Below are 18,384 nucleotides of genomic sequence, written 5' to 3'. Positions count from 1 at the left end.
TGGCATGGACAGTGGCTAGAACTAGAAAGCGGCTCGCTGCAGTTCACGGGCCGGATCAAAGTGTTAGGTGGGCCAGAAGTGGCCCCTGGGCCAGAAATGCATTTTGCCCCCCCCCGCCCCACCCCAGTCTAGTATGAACATTGCCTGGGAAGAGAACATTCCCCACTGCTCCCCTCACGGAACAAACGTCAGCCCACATGTGGCCCGTGGACCGCTCATCGTGGCTAGTCTATTGCCACCGTTTAATAGCCAAGCCCTGTGGCATCGCAAAGCTCAACCATCAACAGTGGCTCTCTCCCACTCCCCTTTTAAAAACCAGTTTGCCTGCCCAACTGCTTTCTTGCGTCACATGGCATCCGTGCTGCTCCTTGGCAAGATGGCTACGTGAGCATGTCCGGCGTGAGTCTTCAGCATGGACCCACTCCAGTGCCTTCCAGGCTTTTGATGCCGTCTGATCCATGAGTAGCCACTTGATGCAACCTGATCCTTTCAAAAACAAACCAGGGGCTGCATATGCCAATTTGCCATCCCTGGGGCCGTACCAAATGTACTGCAAAGGCCTGGAGCTGGGAAGTGAGAAGCCACTGAACCGACAGTCTCCTCTGCACACAAACAAGAAAACCTAGAAGTAACTTGCGCCTCTCCACCCCGTCAACCCCATTTAACTTGTTTTCCTTTGCAGCAGACCCTGCTGTCACTGTGAGAGATGTAATATCAGCTTGAGGCAGTAAGTCATATTCAAAGTGCAGTAGCAGCAAAACAGACTTTAAATGGAAACAATTAATGATTGGCAAACACTAGTCAACAAGCAGGATCGCATCTGATCACTATTACTCTTTAGTAGCTCATGTGAGGTCACCTAAAATGCGGCAGCTTGATGGGAAAGATTTTTCTTTACTTTTTCCTCTTTCTGTGGAGCTCAGACCAGTTCATTTCTCTTGTGATTGTCTCGAATTTGGTCTTAAACCAGAGTTCCCTGTAAGTCGTGCTTGTGCGGCCACTCGTGAGAAATTCAAATGATGCCCAGATGATTAGCAGAGCACACATAGCTGCGTTATTTGTTTCTGTTGGTGGCGCACATTTGCACATTCTTCGGTGCACATAAAGGGTGTGTCTAAACTACATGGCTCCATCAATGGAGCCATGTAGATGAGGCTGATCAGCAAAGGGAAATGAAGCCACGATTTAAATAATCGCGGCTTCATTTAAATTTAAATGGCTGCTGCGCCGAGCCGACAAACAGCTGATCAGCTTTTTGTCGGCTCAGCGCGCTAGTCTGGACGCTCCCGTGCCGACCTGAAAGCCCTTTATCGACCTCCCCATTATGCCTCATAGGATGAGGTTTACCGGGGAGGTCGATAAAGGGCTTTCATGTCGGCAGGGGAGCATCCAGACTAGCGCGCTGAGCTGACTGATCAGCTGTTTGTCGGCTCAGCGCGGCAGCCATTTAAATTTAAATGAAGCCGCGATTATTTAAATCGCGGCTTCATTTCCCATTGCCGAACAAACAAATCTACATGGCTCCGTCGACGGAGCCATGTAGTTTAGATGTACCCAAAATGTATTCCACACATGGATGGAAAAGATTAGACGGAACATTGGTGTAAGCTATTAGCTTCTAGGCAAGAATGAAACATGAATATTCAGAATCAGAAGTTAATTAATGCCTATTACCAGGGCTCAACAAACAATACAATCTACTCGCCCGTGGCAAGTAGATTTCAGCCGCGCACCCCGTTCATTCGCGGCACGTGCATGCACATTGCAGCTCTTGCGCATGCACAGTATGGGGCTGGCGAGTGGTTTTCGCCGCCATTCGTCAAGCCCTGTCTATTATGCCCGCTAGTGTGTAGGGCAGCAACGAAGGTTCTCCATTTTTGTCTGTCTTTGGCCATTTTCTCCAGTGTGCCCCAATTGTAATTCATTCTCTTCATGTCTGCCTCAACAGTACGCTGCCAGAAGCAAACCCTTAATTCAGGTGTCTTCCAATAGATATGATTATTCCTTGTGAAAGCCTACAAAGTAGCGTCTCCTCTGACGCACAAATCTCCAAGCACAATCAAGTGGAAGTATCATCTCTGTGTTAAAAACAGAGAAACCGGGGCTTAGAGAAGTGAAGTGATTTGCCCCATACAGGCTGTGATACATCTGCAAACAGAATTCCAGTCTGCTAAGCCCCAATCTAGAGCTATATCCACTAGGCCACACTTCTTCTCCTTCAAAGAATAGCCTGATCCTATAAAGATGCTAAGTCCCATTGACTCCAAGGATCTAGCCCTCAGGAAGGAGCATGGGCAGGTGAAGATCCATTGGCTACTGTTCAAAATGCCGGATCAAATTCTGGCCTCCGACACTGCTCCCCTTGACTTCAGTGGAAGGACATGCCTGTGTCTATAGCCGGCTGTTTCCATGAATTTGCCCTTTACTAAGAGTCCCTCTTCCTTTGTATATGGGCTGGGAAGATTTTTGAATTAATGACAGACATAAAGACAAGCCTTCCTATTGATCATTGACGTTTACAGATAGGCAACGCCACACAATGCTGCTTGAGAAATTGTGAGCACTTGATTTAAGGGCATTTACTGTGTATGTTCTGACATGCCAGGTTGACAGTTTGTGTTTTAACAGCTTCGATAAAGTTTTTAAAAACGAGGAGTCCTGTGGCACTATAGGGACTCTCAGTACATCTAGACTACAAGCTTTTGTCAACAGAAGTTTTGCGACAAAAGCGTCTGTCAACAAAGAGCGTCTAGACTACAGCCAGTTCGGTCGACAAAGCAAGCCGCTTTGTCAACATGACAGTGTCGACGCAAAGGACAGTGTAGATGCAATAACGCCTTCTGTTGACAGAACTCTGTTGACAAAAGGCGTTATTCCTCATAGAATGAGGTTTATAGCCGTCAACAAAACTGCTGAGTTCTGTCGACGTTCTGTCGACAGAACTCAGTGGCAGTGTAGATGCAGGTATAGTTTTGTTGACAAAAGTCCACTTTTGTTGTCAAAACCCTGTAGTCTAGACACACCCTAACAGATGTATTCGGGCCTAAGCTTGTGTGAATGAAACCCACTTCATCAGATGAGTTGGACTGGAAGTTTCAGAAGCAGAGATGTATATAGAAGAAAGAAGTTGCTTGTGTTAATGAAGCTAATCAAGTCCCAGTGGAAGTGAGTCATTCACAGCATTTGGTGTGGAGCTCTGAATATCCAGCGAGGGGAAATCACCTTTGTAGTGCATTAACCAGTTGTGATCCTTATTCAGTCCTAAGTAGATGGTGCTGAAATTGCAAATGAATCCGAGTTTGGCTGTCTTGCTTTGTGATCGGGTTTTGAAATTCTGTGGGAGAAGGATGGCTCCTTTCCAATCCACTACTGAATGGCCAGAAGGTGACAGCATTCCCCTTCAGGTTTAGGTGTGTTTCCATTCCTGATATCTGATCTGTGTCCATTTAGAGACGGTCTGGTTTGGCCAATATACATGGCAGAGGGGTATTGCTGGCCCTTGATGGCATAGATCACATTAGTGGATGTGCAGGTTTGTGTAGTGATGGTGCGGCTTGTGTGATTAGGTCCTGGGATGGTGTTTTACTTTTTTAATCACAACTCACCATCCTTACATAGTTGTCTGACTTGAGCAAAATTTCTCACAACTGTGAAAACGGAGAGAACCAAAAACAGCTTAGAAATGATCAATCATCCATCATCAAAATGAAGCAAATTCTGCCATACCGATCATACACAGTGAATTGAGCCCAGGACTACTAAAGAAGCAGATTTCATTCCTTAGCCAGGAGGCTGAAGGTATCAGTGCTCCAGCGGGTTGAGAGGAAGGATGGCCCAGTGGTGAGCATCCAAGTTTGGCCCTCAGGAGAGCTAGGATCAATGCCCTGCTTTGCCATGGACTTCCTGTGATATTGGGCAAGTCACTGAGCCCCTCATGTCCCCTGCAGAGTGGGGATCCCACCTCCGTGGGGTGCTGTATGGATAACCACCTTCAAGATTGGACAGTACTCGGATACTGGGGCAATGGTAATTATCCAATGTAAGTTTGAGCAGGGATTCTTAGGGTCTTCTCTAACTGGTACGAAATACTCCACACAAACAAAGTGACTGTTGCATAGCATTGCACAGGGGTAGTGGGGGAACCACCTGCTGGCCCCAGCCTGCCCCCACCTACTGTAGGTGTAGTGGAGGCAGAGCATGGTTGCCCCAGAGCATCCTCCGTCCTTGTGCTCCAGGGCTGGGGAGTCTCAGACAACACGCTACCCTCCCTCCCTGTGCTTGAGGCCAGGGAGGCTGGGGCCGTGCAACACCCCTCCTCCCCATAGTGCTCCAGGAGAGGAGGGTGTGGCTCCCGTAGGGGGTGGAGCGTGGGCAGAAGGAGCGGGGCTGGGGCCTTGCCTGCCTGGTCCTACCTTCACCCACCACCCATGGCATTGCATCCTGATTCCATTACCATTTCCAGCCACGTTCAGTGATGTTTTAGCAAAACCCGACCACTTGCTTTGCAAGAGTTCCACCGTTCAAAAATCACAATGTGTTTTCCTCCTCCACGAGAACTGCAGGCCACTCTAGCTCTGCACATCTCTCCCTGGGAAACGCTGTTAAAAAAAGTCCCTGCAGAAGCCGGGTTAGTCTGTAACTTTAAAAACAACAAGTAGTCCTGTGGCACCATTGAGACTAACCAAAATACATATCTAGTATCCTGAGTTTTTGTGGGTAAAACCCACTTCTTCAGCTGAGCACCATCAGTTTAAAAAGGGAAAGGAAGGATCCTTCCTTTCCTCAGCCATAACAGTGAGCATCACGTGGGAGAAGATCCATTTGAACCACACCCACAAAACGTTGCTGCACTCCTCCCATTCCACTGATCTACAATTTTTAGAAGTCGTCTGCTTCAGAGATAAAATGTACTATTTATTATGTATTTTGATGTGCTGAATTCAAATATGGACAATTAAAACAACTGATTGGCTACTGTTTCCAAGATATTTAAGTTTTTACATTTTACATCTATGTATATTGTGTAGATAGTAGAGTTTTAATCATAAATTGTAAACATAGGTCTTTTCATGTGTTTATGGTTGCTTTACATGATAATATTTCACCTGTCCTGTTTATGTAACGCTTTAAAAATCAGCAAAAGGGTTATATAAATAAAATTTATTATGAAACAAAAGGCAAAAAACTTATGTACATAGTTTAGTCCTATTCAGTGTCTACTCGGTGCTTCTTGGCTTGTCTCTTGTATTCATTAAATGGAGCATCTCTTGTCACTGTTCAGCAATAGTCTGCAAGCATTGATGGGCTCCATTTGCCCTGATAGCGATTCTCCATTGTTGCAATGTCCTGGTGAAATCGCTCGCCGTGCTTGTCACTCACTGCTCCGCAGTTCGGTGGAAAAAAATCTAGATGAGAGTTCAAAAAATGTATCTTTAGTGACATGTTGCAACCAAGGCTTTTGTATGCCTTGAGGAGGTTTTCCACCAACAACCTGTAGTTGTCTGCCTTATTGTTTCCGAGAAAATTTATTGCCACTAACTGGAAGGCTTTCCATGCCGTCTTTTCCTTGCCACTCAGTGCATGGTCAAATACATCATCTCAAAGAAGTTCACGAATCTGAGGACCAACAAAGATACCTTCCTTTATCTTAGCTTCACTTAGCTTCACTTAACCTTGGAAATTTTCCATGGAGGTACTTGAAAGCTGCTTGTGTTTTGTCCATGGCCTTGACAAAGTTCTTCTTCAGACCCAGCTTGATGTGTAAGGGTGGTAACAAAATCTTCCTTGATTCAACAAGTGGAGGATGATGAACACTTTTCCTCCCAGGCTCCAATGACTGTCAGAGTGGCCAATCTATCTTGATGTAGTGGAAATCTCTTGCACGACTATCCCATTTGCAGAGAAAACAGCAGTACTTTGTGTATCCAGTCTGCAGACCAAGCAAGAGAGCAACAACCGTCAAATCGCCACAAAGCTGCCACTGATGTTGGTCATAGTTTATGCACCTCGAAAATTGTTTCATGTTATCATAGATTTCCTTCATATGGACTGCATGACCAACTGGAATTGATGGCAAAAGATTTGCTGCCATTATGCAGCAAAACAGCTTTAAGACTCGTCTTTGATGTATCAATGAACAGTCTCCACTCATCTGGATCGTGAACAATGTTGAGGGCTGCCATCACCATCGATGTTGTTGCAGGCTACAAGATCACCTTCCATGGAGAAGAATGGGACAAGATCCTTTTGACGGTCACGGAACATGGAAACCCTAACATCACCTGCCAGGAAATTCCACTGCTGTAGTCTGGAACCCAACAGTTCTGCCTTACTCTTGGGTAGTTCCAAATCCCTGACAAGGTCGTTCAGTTCACCTTGTGTTATGAGGTGTGGATCAGAGGAGAGGATGGGAGAAAATGTGGGTCCTGTGACATTGATGGTTCAGGACCAGAAGTTTCATCCTCTTCCTCATCTGACTCAAGTGAGAATGATTCTGGTGCATCAGGAACCGGCAGTCCTTCTCCGTGGGGTACTGGGCATATAGCTGATGGAATGTTTGGATAATGCACAGTCCACTTTTTCTTCTTTGACACACCTTTCCCAACTGGAGGCACCATGCAGAAGTAACAATTGCTGGTATGATCTGTTGGCTCCAAATCATTGGCACTGCAAAAGGCATAGATTTCCTTTTCCTGTTCAACCACTGGTGAAGATTTGTTGCACAAGTGTTGCAGCATATGTGTGGGGTCCACCTATTGTCCTGATCTCCAATTTTGCAGCCAAAATAAAGGCGATAGGCTTTCTTAACCATAGTGGTTATACAGGCAGTCCCCGACTTACGCGGATCCGACTTAAGTCGGATCTGCACTTACGAACGGGGCTTTCTCGCCCCAGAGGTCGAGGTAGCGGATTGCTACCTGCGAGCTCCGGGGGAGAAAGCCCCGTTCGTAAGCTGCTCCGGTGCCCCTGGACTGCTGGAGACCGTCTCCAGCAGACCAGGGGCACCGGGCGGGTTCCCGCGCTTCTGAGGCTTTGCCAGAGCAAAGCCTCAGAAGCGCGGGAACCGCCGCTGCTGCCGCTTGAGTCCCGGTGCCTGTGGTCTGCTGGGGACCATCCCCAGCAGACCACAGGCACTGGGACTCAAGCGGCAGCAGCGGGCGGGTTCCCGCGCTTCTGAGGCTTTGCCAGAGCAAAGCCTCAGAGGCGCGGCACCCCGCTGCCGCTGCTGCTCTGCTCCCCGTGTCCCTGGTCTGCTGGGGGGGGGGGGCGCGGATAGTGTGCCCCCCCTCCAGCAGACCAGGCTTTTGTTTTGGACCCTGGAGCAGAGCAGCTGGGGCGCTGCGGATTGGTCCTGCAGCACCCGCTCTGAGCACTACTGGACCAACCCGGCAGCACCCCAGCTGCTCTGCCCCAGATCCTGATTCAGCCGCTGCTGGTCAGTTTCAGCAGTGGCTGAATCAGGACGCCTGGGGCAGAGCAGCTGGGGTGCTGCTGGGTTGGTCCAGTAGCGCCGAGGGGTGCTACTGGAGCAACCCAGCAGCACCCCAGCTGCTCTGCCCCAGGCATCCCCAAGTCAGCCGCTGCTGAAACTGACCAGCGCTGACTACAGGAAGCCCGAGGCAGAGTTGCTCTGCCCCAGGCTTCCTGGAATCAGCGCTCATCAGTTTCAGCAGCAGCTGACTTGGGGAAGCTTGGGGTTCTTAAGTTGAATCTGTATGTAAGTCAGAACTGGCAGTCAGTTTCAGCAGCGGCTGAATCTGGACGCCAGTTCCGACTTACATACAGATTCAACTTAAGAACAAACCTACAGTCCCTATCTTGTACGTAACCCGGGGACTGCCTGTACTGCGCTTTTGTGATGCAAAAGTCACTTCACCACAAACATAGCAGAAGTTATCTGCACTGTTCACACAAGTGCATCTCTGCTCACTTTGGCTAAATGTGTCCCTTTGCAAAACCAAACACTGACAAATAAGAGAGCACGACACTGTATGATTTCTAGAGCTGATATAGGGCAATTTGTTCAGCAGAGTGATGTAAGCTTCGTTATCATTGCATCATCCATGACTTCTAAGAATAACATGATGCAATTCGTATCATGTATAACGCAATACCAGCTTCAGATTGCATCATTCATTGTTTTGCCTAAAAAGCAAGTACTGTCCAAACCCCGTCATAGATTTATTCATAGATCCAGTCAAAGATGTATTTTAGTCATTTCTGGTTTAAATTGAGATCCCTTCCCTTTATAACTCACTTATCCTCCGCCATTCGCAAGTCAAGGGTCGTCTATACTGACCCAATAGCATATCTTGAAAACTAGAGCCAATCAACAATTTTAAGCATCATTTTCGTTCTCAGTAACCCAGAATTAGTAAAGTTTGACTACATTTATTTCAGAAGCATTTTGGCTGCAGAGCAGTGCTTGAGAGAGATTTCCTGAAGCTACAGCTGCTATGCACAGCACGAGCCAACAAGCTAATTATCTTACATCGTCGCCAATCTATGTTGCACGCCTTGAAGATAAAGCAGTCGATCTTGACGTTCCTTTGTGGTCTTCAAAATTCAGAGCAGAACATGAATCTAAACTGGCTACATTTCATGCTGTTAGGAAACACCTGACTGCGAACACTAATGCTGTGGATTCCTGGACTGACCATCATGACACTAGATCATATTTGACACAAGTAGGAAGAGGTATGTTAGCATCTTAATGCTGCCTACAGACAAGATGCTATTTAGGAGACAGCCAGACTTTGTTTCCATGAATACGAATGCCAGCTTTGACAAGGGCTCGGACCACACTCCACAATCACCCAAACTAGTTCAGATTAAGTGGACCAGACTTTAATTGTATCAAGACATGGTCCCTTTTCCCCTCTTGTCTCTTTGAGAAAGCAAGGGCCGGGGGTCTGTGCTGCACTTCCTTGTGTAGAGGCTTAGGCCAGGTCTTCACTAAATGGAACTCAGCTGGGCACGGGGTGGGGGCGGGGCCTCAACCGGAGCATGCAGTGTTCCCATGGCGATTCTGTAGGGCCCGGGTCTCCAGCAGTGTTGCAGTAGCAGCCCTGTGCCCTATAGAGTTGCCGGGCCCTGGGGCAACTTTCCCCATTGGCAGGCCTCAGCTCACCATGTTACTGTTGTTACTTTACTTGCTTCTTGGAAAATTTTCCATCTAAAATCAGATCAAAATTTGAGAAGTTTAATGAAAACCATTGTCGGTTTTGAACACATTTTAGGAATGTTCTTAGTCCTTTGGAATATGGCAAAGGGAAGCCAAACCTCATGCTGCAGTTTCTGAAAGCAAGAGGTCTGACAGGATTTCTCAAGCGGTCTCCTTTTCAGATTCAAATGTGGAAAATATTAGGGGACAAATCCAGTTCTCACACATGCCCTTTCCTCTTAATTGTGTTTTTTTCCACCGCCAACTCCTAACATTTAGTACAGAAAAAAAGCTTCATCTGATTATATTTTTGTTGTTTCCTCCATTAGTCTCACATATTAAAGAAATTAAATAAAGTATCCTGTCCTATAGTTGTCAAAACAAGGAAGACAGCCATGCTTTCTATTCTTCTACGATTTCACTTCTAAGTCTGAATCCAGAAGGAAAATAAATGTTAGTTTAATTCGGAAGCAGAGTAGTTTAGACAAACTGATTCTACTGTTTCTTTTTCAATTGCCAAAAACAAAACAAAAAAAACCAACCACCCACAACACACCATGGATTTTAGATAAGCCCTAAGTGAACACGACTAGTTCTGAGCACAGGGACTAACTGTTCTCATTTACACAAGTGTATTTTCAGAGGAAACTCCACAGAAGTCAACAGAACAAGTCACCATCAGTGTAAAAAGTGCGATCGTAAGTGCGATGGTCATACGTCAATGCGTTCGTAAGTCAGGGACCACCTGTAGTCTAATTGTGGTTGGCCATATTTCTAGAGGTGTCCGCAAAGACATTACCTTTAATAAAAGATTAATCTTTAATTCCTAGAGACTCCAGGACAATCCTGAAGGGCTGGCATCCTTATCCAACATACAGTAGAACCTCAACCATTACAAATACCAGAATGATGAACTGACCAGTCAACCACACACCTCATTTGGAACCGGAAGTATGTAATCAGTCAGCAGCAGAGACAAAAAAAGAAAGCAAATACAATACAGTGCTAGTGTAAACGAATAAAAAAAATAAGGGAAAGTTTTAAAAGATTGGGCAAGGTCATTCTTGCTTGCTTTATTGAAATGAAGATGGTTAAAAGAAGCATTTTTCTTCTGCATAGTAAAGTTTCAAGGCTGTAGTAAACCGATGTTCAGTTGTACGCTTTTGAAAGAACTATAACATTTCGTTCAAAGTTACAAACTTTTCAGAGTTATAAACAACTTCCATTCCTGAGGTATTTGTTTCTAACTAGATACACAGCTCTAAATTGCTATTGCGTGGTCACTTTTGGTATGAAATAATCACAGTAGGGACAAGAAATGTCATAAATCTTTAGGGGGGAAGAGAAGTTTGAGAACAGCATATACTGCTCTTTACTCTTCACTTCTGGACTCAAGCCAAACTCCCTCTCTTTATTTCCAATCCTAGGGCTGGCCCAGTCTGGCTTCCCTAGTGGTTCTTTTGTAATATTTACAGCACCAAATATAAAACGGAGTTCTTACACGTAAGCACAGCTTTAGCAACAACCCTGTGCTCTGTGCTTCTGTCTAGCAAAGGCTAATTTATGGCAAACGCGGAGCTACGTTAATTCCTCGGTCTCTTATAAAGATACAACCTCAACTTTCCATGAGCTAAGCAGCACCTCAGAACGTTCAACAAGTTTCTCCCATAGCAAAGATGCATTGGCTGCACACCTCTTTCACCGCACCTCACACCTTTACAGAAATAGGCCAGGCAGCCCACAGGTATTGTTCATGCATTTGATTTAATCTGACGCCTCAGCCAATGGTTGAGGTCTAAATGTACTATATTATTTCCTCAAGAGCAGAAAAAGAATGGGACATTTGTTGTTTTTCAATCTGAGTCTTTAGGCTGCTATTTTCTTATTAAGGCCTGGTCTATACTTACCCAGACAACGATGCTTTGGAGATGTATCTTCCAGGGTTCGATTTACTGGGTTTAGTAAAGACCTACTAAATCAATCACTGATGACACCCTCATCGATCCCGGTATCCTACAGGGTCCTGTGGAGTAAGGGAAATCAACAGGAGAGTTTCTCCCATCAACCTCCTGCAGTGGGAACACCATGGTAAGTCAAGCTAAGGTACATCAACTCCAGCTACGATAGTCACGTAGCCAACCAGCCATGTCAAAGGAAACTGCTGCTACATTCACCCCACAGGGAAACAACCCATGAATGCTTGTCTCCCAATGGGAAAAAATAGCCCTTTTTGCAAAATCCTAGATTTTCCCTGCCTAGCCTCAGTTTAAAAGCGTAGTCTGAGTGGGTCGCTGTGTACAAGCCTTACACACGGACAGCTGTTACAGGCTTCGGAATCCTGCTGGCTCCTCCCCTCTGCAGCATGTCTGTATTCAGAATTTTAATCTTGCCCAGTTTTATAAATATGAATAATCTGTTAAACCAATTGCAAAGTCAACAACTGGGGCAAGTCCCTGGGAAGAGATATGTTTTATCTGGAACAATTCTGGCCTCACTAGAAGCAATGGCATGTATCTAGGTGATAAGGGGTGTGTATCGCACTGCCTAGTTGTGCATGTAAACATATAATTTTGCATTAGGCTTTGATTATGGCGTATTGTAACAGTAATGAAATTCATTTGCTTTCTTTCAATATTTGTTTTGTGAGCGCTGCCATACCTGTCAGTTCCGCAACTAGGTGTGGTACAGGACAGAAAAAGGTACACACACACACACACACACACACACACACACACACACACTGACTCTTTCCACAGAGAGCTCTACCTTTTATTTCAGGGATGGGCAATAATTTTTTACTGGGGGCCATTTGATAAATTTTTGAAGTGGTCCCGGGCCACACTGGAAGGGGCGGAGCCTCAAGTGGAAGGGGTGGGGCTAGGATACTTCCCCACCCACAGACCATGATTGGTCTGGGAGTGGGGGAGTGTGTGAAGTCTTTGACCAACCCCCCAGAGGTTCTCCCTAGGTGCCCATGCCCTTGGTGGTGGGGCGAGACTTCATGCACTCCCACTTATCCATAACCAGTGAGTTTATCTGAAGTGCTTGGGGGATTGGCTTATCTGCTACTGGGGCAGGGCATCTGCCCTGCACTGGCCCTATCAAGGGTTAAATCCAGCCCTGGGAGAGGACTAAGGCTGTGGAGCCAACAGCTGCTGCAGGTAGCAGCCAATTCTGGCCCAGCTGGGGCTGTATAAATAGGGGCTCCTGGAGAGGAAAAAGACAGATACACTCTTGCTCCAGCAGTGGAGCAGGAGGGGCCTGGTCACTAGGGAAACTAAAGACTTCCTGAGGCAGAGCAGGGCTGGGGAGCTCTGGAAAGGCAAACTCCCAGGCTGAGGCCGTGTTTTCAAGGCCTGAGGGTACTAGGGCTGCAGGGCAACAGGTCCACACCCCCCTTGCCTATGATGAGCAGCCACTTCAGGCTGCAGTTTGGCCCTGAGCCAAGGGGCTAGATGACTGGCAGTGGGATACTGAGGCAAGCTAGGCACAAGGAGCTGAGAGTTTCCTGAGGGGGAGAACCCCAGAGTGGGTGGGCACCATGACAGGGCAGTAGCCTGGGGGAAGGGTTCTGCAGTTTGGGAGGGACGTGGGTTTTGATACAAGGTGGTGGAGAACAACAGCAGATGAGATGAGACACCAGCCTGAAGGGGGCGCTCCAGGGCTGAACTGATCCCCTGAGTCACCAGCAGGTGGTACTGTGACTGTGAGTTCCAACCCTGTTACACGGGGTGGCTGGTTCTCTATGGGACATTTCAGGACCTTGTCCGGCACCATACTGGTGTCACTTGCCTAGGTCTCACTAGTGCCAAAAGGAAAGGAGCCTCCTGGGCCGTGTCTGACTAGTCTTGGTCTTCTGGGGAGCAGCTGCCAATTGGGGAGCACCGCCTTTGCTACCGTGGCTAGCCCTGGTAAGTGCCCCCCAACCTTCCAGGCCTCTGCCCTGAGCTCCCCCACACACTGAACCTTGTGCCCCGAGCCCCCACCCCCGTCCTCACTCCAGCACCCTCCACCTTTTAGCCCCCAACCCTCCCTCCTATACCCCCATCCCTACCCTGAGCCCGCCACCCCCTTCCCCAACTCCTAAAAAGGATTATTACAGTTAAGGAGCAACGCCGGGTCTATCGGCCAGTCTGGAATAACGTTGGCTCAGCCCACATATGGTAAGGGGATTTCTGCAATGACATGGCAACAGTCCCTAACCCATCTAGGGTCAGTGTTCAGTCTTCAGCCTCAGACTCTTCCAGAATCAGTCCCTGAGGAAACAAAACAGGCCTAGGCTCTCCTTTCTTCCCCCCTTTTCCCCGCTGCATCCGGAAAGGTTTCTAAAAAACAGATTTGAGAGAAATGTAGGTGGGTTTTTTTAAAAAAAGATTTTTTTTTTAATTCCAGAGTCAGGAAAGGAAGGCTGCTCCCCATGCACAAGGCCAATTTTCAGCTCAAAGTGCAGTTTTTAGGAGGCATTAAAGTCTCTTGAGGAGAGAGCTGGAAATACTGACAAGTTGAACTCCAGCAGCACAATAGGGGTGACACTGGAATCCTCTTAACTGCAGGGCTGTACATGGCCGGGTGGAGTGCGGTACAGGGGAAAATTTAAAAAAAGAGGCTGTGATTTCGGTCCGATCTGCCAAAAAAGTAAAATTGCTTTGCTAGTTGGCATGACAGACTTTCTGTATAAACAAACTGTGGTTTAAATGCTCCATTTTAAAATGTTATGTAAACAGTTTCCAAGAGAAACAACATATTTTCAATGCTGATTATCTCGGCGTTGCTTTGCACATGTGTGAGAGCTTGTAAAAACGAGAGAGTTGCACGTTTAAAGCAGACTGGCCCCTAGTTATCCATTGCAGCTCTTGATTACAGTGAGCTTACGCCAGGGATGAATTTGGTCCAAGAGCGGAGCTTTGAGAAGGAACTTTTCGGCGCATGGCAATCAGCCCTTAAACTGCTTCTCTGAAGTTTACACCATCCAAGGGCTAATCCTGAACATCTGCAGAACAAGAGTTCTCCACCAGCCATCTCCTGGTCAAATCATGAGACCCAGCAGGGAAGTTCTACAGTGACAGAACAACTGGAAAATGTAGAACACGTTGCTTACCTTGGAGCCACCTCTCACAGGGCAGGCCGACATCAAGTTTAGGCATAAAAGTCGCCAGGCCAGCAGACTGTCTCAATGGCTATTTGGTAACCATGTCATTAGTGCACCTACTAGATTTAGTTTATAAAACAGTTGTGAGCCCAACTCTTCTAAATGGCTGCGAGTCTTGGAAGACTTACACACAACACTCCTAAAAAACCAGCAACACCAGCTCCAACACGTTCTCCAGAAGAACCTCCACGTAAAGTGGGAGAATCGCTGGCTTCGCTGCTCTAATCTCAAAGTTAACCCTAATCCAAAACTAAATATGAGTCAGTGTGACACCACTGCAAAAAAAAGCCAACATGATTCTGGGTTGCATTCACAGGAGTGTTGAGAGCAAGACACGAGAAGTCATTCTTCCACTCTACTCTGCACTGATTAGGCCTCAATTGGAGTAGTGTGTCCAGTTCTGGGCACCATGTTTCAAGAAAGATTTGGAGAAGGTCCAGAGAAGACCAACAAAAATGATTAAAAATCTAGAAATCATGAGTTATGAAGGAAGACTGAAAGAATTGGGTTTATTTAGTTTGGAAAGGAGAAGACTGAGAGACATGAGAGCAGCTTTCAAGTATCTAAAAGGGTATTACAAGGAGCAGGGAGAATTGTTTTTCTTGGCCTCTGAGGATACATCAAGAAGCCATGGGCTTAAATTGCAGCAGGGAAGGTTTAGGTTGGACATTAGGAAAAACTTCCTATCGGGATAGTTAAACACTGGAATAAGTTTCCTAGGGTGGTTGTGGAATCACCATCTTTGAAGATATTTAAGAGAAGGTTAGATAAACATCTATCAGTGATTATCTAGATCAGGGGTGGGGAACCTAAGGCTGAGGGGCCAGATGCTGGCCCTGGCTTGCCTGGATCTGGCCCCTGAGGCTTAGGGCTCCCCCCAGAATTGGGGAGCCCATACTAGTTGGGTGTGAGGGGTTGTTTCTGACTTGTGTGCAGTCTTCAACTGATTTTCTTTTCCTATGGGTCAGTGGCCCTGACCCAAAAAAGTTCCCACCCCTGATCTAGATGGTACCTGATATTGCCGTGAGGGCAGGAGACTGGACTGGATGACCTCTCGAGGTCCCTTCCAGTTCTAGTGTTCTATGATTTTATGTTCTCCTGGAGGCCAACACCTTCTGGTTGGAGGACCTGATGATCCATCCCCATCTGAGGTAGAGCAGGCACTGTGTGCCCATGTCTAATGCATGCCTACCAATACAACTGCTGTACATCCAAATCAATGGGAAAAGGAAGTGGGGAGACCAGAAGATACCCTTTGAAGATACCCTTGAGACAAACATCAAGAGATGTAGCATCAACATCGCCGCACGCTACGAGACAGTTGCCCAGAACAGGGTGAACTGGCAAGGACTTGAGAGAACCAGCAACTTTAGAAGAAAATCATCTTGCCCTGGGTGCAGAAACACACCAGAAAAAGAAATAACGGACAGCGGTCATGCAGTCATTCCCCTCTCTTCCAACATCACCTGCAATGTCAGCTCAAAGACTGGACTCCTCCTTCAAAGGGCCCATAAGAAATAGAACCTGTGGAAGAGATCATCCTCTACCCTGAACAACTGATGATGACCACAACCAGCAAAAGTAATTGGTTGTCAAGGACCAGTGTGTGCTAGAAAATTATAATTGCTTTACACTAAATTAGAATGAATACATTAAATTGTATTGCTCAGCAGAGGAAGTTGTTGCCTAACTACCAAAAGATGCCCATCATGGTCATGTACTGTTCTTGATTTTCAACTCACAGTGATGGCAGATACTGACTATATCAAAAGTTGATTGCGTTAGCTAACTCCAGGTATGCCATCTGAGTTCCCTGTTAATAGATCTCTGACACAACCTATAATACCCTTTTACTCTAGTCCTGAGCAGACAAAAATCCTAAGCCACACACAACTTCAAAGCGTCAGAGGGGTATCCGAGTTAGTCCATAACAGGAAAAGCTTAAACAACCAATAGCCTAGTAGCACCTGAAAGACTAACGAAACATGTAGAGGATATCATGAGCTTTCATGGGCAAAACCCACTTCTTCAGTCATCTGAAGAAGTGGGTTTTGCCCATGAAAGCTCATGATATCCTCTACGTGTTTCATTAGTCTTTCAGGTGCTACTAGACCCCACACAAATCTTGCCTGGGTTGTGATTTTATTACAAACCTGAAAGCCCAATTCTTTAAGAAGTGGTTGAACATTCAAAAAAATTTCCCATGCCCCTGAACTCAGCCTCGATTTGAGTTTGACTCATGCTCCCAAGACAGCCAGAGTTTTCTTCAGGGTTAGACAAGCTTTTTTGGATGTGCTGAAGCTGTTCATTGGTACATTTAACGACTCACTTATGTTGCCTTCCTAAAAGTCACATGGGTCTCCCTGACTGGCTGAACCCACGGTCTGTGCTTTGCAAAGCCATTAGAAGCAGTATCACTTGATTTCTCGGAAAGATTATGCTTTTTGCTGATCTCCCTAACCTAGAGACTTGTAAAGAACATTTTTTCCCTAGCTGTTGTGCTGGACTGGCACCCCACAGCACAAGTTAGCTGTTATTTTTCATTCTATCACTTAGTGGAAACCAACTATATTAACATTTAGCTTCACTGAAGCACATATTGCTATTGTGGTTTTGCAAATGAAGAGTTTCCTAGCTCTAAAGTTTAGGCTCAGCCAGTGCCCCCAAATTAAAGGGTGAGGCCATATCTTCACTGAACAGAAGATCGACGCTGCCACGATTGATCTTTCAGAGTTCAATTTAGTGGGTCTAGTTAAGACTCACTAAATCAAACAGGGGCTGGTACTCCTGTTTCTGCAAGGAGTAAGGGAAGCCAACGGGAGTGTTTGCTCCCATCAGCCTCCCGCTGTGGGGACTGAAGCGAAACTCGAAACAAGGTATGTCAACTTCAGCTATGTAATGTAGCTAGAGTTGCATATCTTGATTCATCCTCTCTTTTAGTTTAGGCCTGGTCTAAGTGTGAAAAGTTCTCTCGAGTTTGCTCTTTGTGTTCTCTAAAATGGCGTCTCTTTCTCCTTACTAAGCCTGCATAGCCAGATTTTCCAGGCAGTCCTGGTGAATTCCTGTGAAGAAGGCATATTCACTTGAAGCTTGCCTATGGGTTTGGCAAGTGAGATTTAGATATGGGGAAAACGTGTCTGAACCCCGTCCTTTTTTATCTTGATGGCCAATGAAATGATTTTGATACCGAAAACTCACTAGCCCATTTGAGACCAAACCTCATTGGGGTCCTGCTGCTGTATTTAGGAACCAAGTTCCATTTGCAGTGTCATATTGAAGCCACAGCAAAGCCAATATGTTGATACAAACTCTTCTGGGGTTTGCTTTCATTCTGGTCTTGTCTGTTTTCAGCTGAGTTTCAGCTTGGGGTGTTGCAGTTTAGAACATCCAGGTTTCAACTCTTCATAGTCCTGAGCCAAAGCTCTGTCACATTGACCTGCTCATGCCCCCTGTCAACTGAGCTAGGATGGAGCTACATTTCATTGGCTGCTGAATGCAGATGTTAACCCGACACCCTGAGAGATGAATGACTCATGTTGTAAGATGGTGCTACTTCTGGGTTTCCACCAACTCTAGCAGGTTACCATTTAACTAAGGAAGAAAAATTGGCTAACACAGAGCTAACTTTGGTTGGTTTTCCATTTTAACGCCTCTGCCGATTCTACAGCTGCACTTCTTTTGTAATCCAATAAAGCAGCTCCATTTATGGAGCAAACAGTGACGCTGAGCAGATGCTATCAGATTATGCTTGGAGAGGGCATCTAGCAAAACTGGAACTCATTACAAGCAGCACTAGGATCTTGCAGGAGTTTATGAAAAAAATGTGAGGAAGGGTGTAAAAGCTCATGGCATGCTAATTTATAAAGACATAGTCATCTGTAAAAACAGCAATGGGGCAAGCAAAGCTGTGAAACATTACTGCTGGCACCCAGATAGACTGAACAATCTACTGCGTGCACAGATGTCTTTTTCATGCTGATTTGTATCACAGCTGATCAGTCATTTTGTTAAGATCATAGGTTAAACGGAGCCCGTTTACGGGAGATCTGTGACCTGGCTCTGACAGCAGCTC

Source organism: Pelodiscus sinensis, chromosome 14 (assembly GCF_052426305.1).
Source record: "Pelodiscus sinensis isolate ZL-2025 chromosome 14, ASM5242630v1, whole genome shotgun sequence".
Lineage (NCBI taxonomy): Eukaryota > Metazoa > Chordata > Testudines > Trionychidae > Pelodiscus > Pelodiscus sinensis.
This window is presented reverse-complemented; position numbering follows the sequence as displayed.